Raw genomic sequence first — 3,243 nt, 5'->3', positions numbered from 1 at the left:
GAGGTCACCCAAACCCTAGAAAAAATGATGTTGGTCTCCTACCCCCTCCCGCCGCGCCCCTACCCGATAAACTCTCTCGAGGCCACCCAAATTTACCAAGTTAAAAGAGCCTTTGTCGTCGAGGCCACCCCAAACCCTTGAAGCATTGTCGAGGCCACCCCAAACCCTTGAAGCGTTGCCGAGGCCACCCCAAACCCTAGAGAAGTAGCGTCGAGGCCACTAATATGATTCCTTATTGTGATTAGCTAGCTAGTTCTACATTTGTCACTAATATATCCATCTGTCATGTTTGGATAATAATTGCCATGTTGTAAATATTTGCAGAAACTATGAAGCACCCCCGAGACGAAGCAACAGAAGCGATGTTGGGGGACATAATCGCAAAAGGAAGTGATGTCGTCTTGTCGTTTCTCAATGACACCGATGGTTTGGAAGGATAGGGTGAAGAAGAAGGCTATGATTATGATGGCTCCGGTGACCCATTAATGCCGGTACAAGAAGATGGCTATGATTATGATGGCTCCGATGACCCAATGCCGGTACAAGAAGGAGACCGTGATGATGGCTCCGGTGACCGAACCTAGTCCGGCCAGGTATATATATTAGTTAAGCATGTGCTGACTAGCTAATTGATGCATTCATTGTTTTCGTATGTACACATATTAATTAACTCTCGTCTTTCTTCTTTTTCTAGCCCTCCGGATCGAGCACAACTTCGGTAAAGAGATGAGGCCCTAAGAAAAAGTTGCGCTCGAATGAAAGGTTTGAGATCACAGCAATCGCGCGCGATGGCAAGCCGATTGAACCGTACCGGACAAAGGAAGCATTTGCTAATCAGTGCGGGGTTCTTGGTAGGGAAAAGATCCCGATCAGTATCCACCAATGGTTAAAGCCTAAGAAGGAAGACCCTGAGGTGTCTTATGTCTCCAATATGCAGAAAGAAGATCTTTGGACAATGCTTAAGGCAAATTTCACCCTACCACGAGAGGAGGATCCGGAGAAGCCAGTTATAGAGCAATTGATCAAGTCTCATGCTCTTAAGAAGATGGCAGAATAATTCAGAAGGTGGAAGAATGAGCTAAAAATGTTTGTCGACAAAGAAATTACACCAGAATTCACCGATCGATTTGAGAAGATCAGAGATCACTGGGCTGCATTTGTGGCCCACAAGACATCAGACAAGAGTAAGAAGCATCACCATCGCACGGGGTCAGGTGGCTACCTCAAAGCCCGACCGTTGTGGGCCAAGTCTGAGAATGACCTGATTGATAAAGGGGTCATACCAGAGACATTGAACTGGCCCGACCGTTGCTGGACTTGGTTCTTCGGGGTTGGTGGAACCTTGGACCCTGTATCAGGGAAGTGCGTTTGGACGGACGAGCAACTGCGAATACCCGTCACGAGGCTTCAGGAGTATATCGAGGCAGCGCAGCAAGGGACGTTCGTTCCAGACAGAGAGAAGGACGAGCTCACAATGGCCCTCGGGGATCCTGAGCAACCTGGACGGACACGAGGCACGCTAGGCTCCGTACTGTGGAAGGCTGGGTTTCCGGACGCAGGGGGTTACAAATGCCAGGAGAGGAGGAAGAAAGTGGAGCATAGCCAACTGCAGGCGTTGCACGCAAGGGTAGCCGTGATAGAGGAATGAGAAGCAAATCGCAGCAAACAAACTACCGAAGCTTCCCCAGAAGCCACCCCGCCATCTCAGCGGAGAAGCAGTGTGGCTTCCGTCGAGCAGCTTTAGCTGGAGCGTGTCTTCATGGCTCCTGCTAGCTACCCCGTGGATGCTATCACGGAGTCTCAACATTGCCACCTTATGACGCCATGGATGAAATTGAAAGTCAAGGTGACTGTTGGATTTGTTTTACCTACTAAACCTGGCGTAACCTACCACTGCCGGCCGATTCCAGAAGGATATGCTACGGTGATAGTGGATGAAATAACGGAAGGATTTGAGGACCTCGAGCTTGACCACCCTACGGGTGAAGGGGAGATTCGGCTGGGTTCTTCTCTGAAGACTCCATGCCTATGGCGGAAGGAGCTCATTAACCTTCCGAACTGGACGCCTCCGCCTCCTCCTCCTCTTCCGACGAGTCAGGGCACTCCGCCTCCTCCTCCAACGAGTGATCAGGGCAATCAGCCTCCTTCTCCGGCGTGTGGCGGCACTCCTCCTCCTTCTCCGCCTGCGTCGGCGCGCCCCAGCAGCCATCCTCCTCCTTCTCCACCTCGTCAACAAGGGAGGAAGAGACTCGCCGCCCCTCCGGCTGCTCCGGCGCGTCGTCCTTCTCCTCCGCCTCGTAAGAAAGGAAAGACAGCCGCAGCCGCTCCTTCTGCTCCGGTGTCTAGCAGTACAGCCAGAGGCGGGAGACAATACAGATACGGTCCTTCTCTGAAGACTCCAGAGAAGTTACCATACGAGAGGAGCCAGGAGGAAAACACGAAGATCGTGCAATCCGAAGTGAACAACTTCTTTGAAGGGGTGAAAGCAAAGAAACATCCACCTCCGGAGGAGAAGATTGATTCGGTAAAAGCGAAGCGTACTCTGGCTGCCCTGAAGAAACCACCAAAGTCTCCGGCGAAAGGCATCTATGAGCGCATTCTTAAAAAGTCATTTATCAAAGCGGAGCGGTCAGGAAGTACTGTCAGTGATCAAAGGCTAGCAGAATGACGAGCTGGGAAAAAATTGCCCAGCTCGGCCAACAAGCGAACCAATCGTTCCACCCGCTCCAGGTGTCTAGCGTCGTCACTAATGATCTGGGGATGGTGCCCGGTTATAACGACCTTGGAGATTACCTGCCCGACAATGTACATTATGATTTCTTGGAGGTGGACGAACACAGATACGAGTACGGGAAGCCTCTCATCAAAGATGAAAGATCTCTAACAACGATGATGCGAAGATTCCATGATTGGTACATGGAAACCTGCAGAGAGTCTGAGGGGATGAATACTTTGACACTGAGAGTTAGAGAGGAGCATGACCTCGTTGGAATTGAATTGTTGCATGTTCCATTTGAGGAGTTCTTCGCGTTTTTCAATCAAAAGGCCATCGAAAAATTAACGGTCACTTGTTACTGTCTGTAAGTAGTACTACTTCTGTCATTAAGTCTCTATATATAGGTCAGCTCTTTCATTGCATGTATTTTTAATTATCCTCACTATATTATGCAGATTGAAGATCACCGAATTGAAGAAAAGACAAATCGGTTATATTGGGTTCATTAACACAAATCTCATAGATGC

Source organism: Triticum aestivum, chromosome 4A (assembly GCF_018294505.1).
Source record: "Triticum aestivum cultivar Chinese Spring chromosome 4A, IWGSC CS RefSeq v2.1, whole genome shotgun sequence".
NCBI classification, from domain to species: domain Eukaryota; kingdom Viridiplantae; phylum Streptophyta; class Magnoliopsida; order Poales; family Poaceae; genus Triticum; species Triticum aestivum.
The sequence above is the reverse complement of the archived record's forward strand: the minus strand, read 5'-3'. Positions refer to the sequence as shown.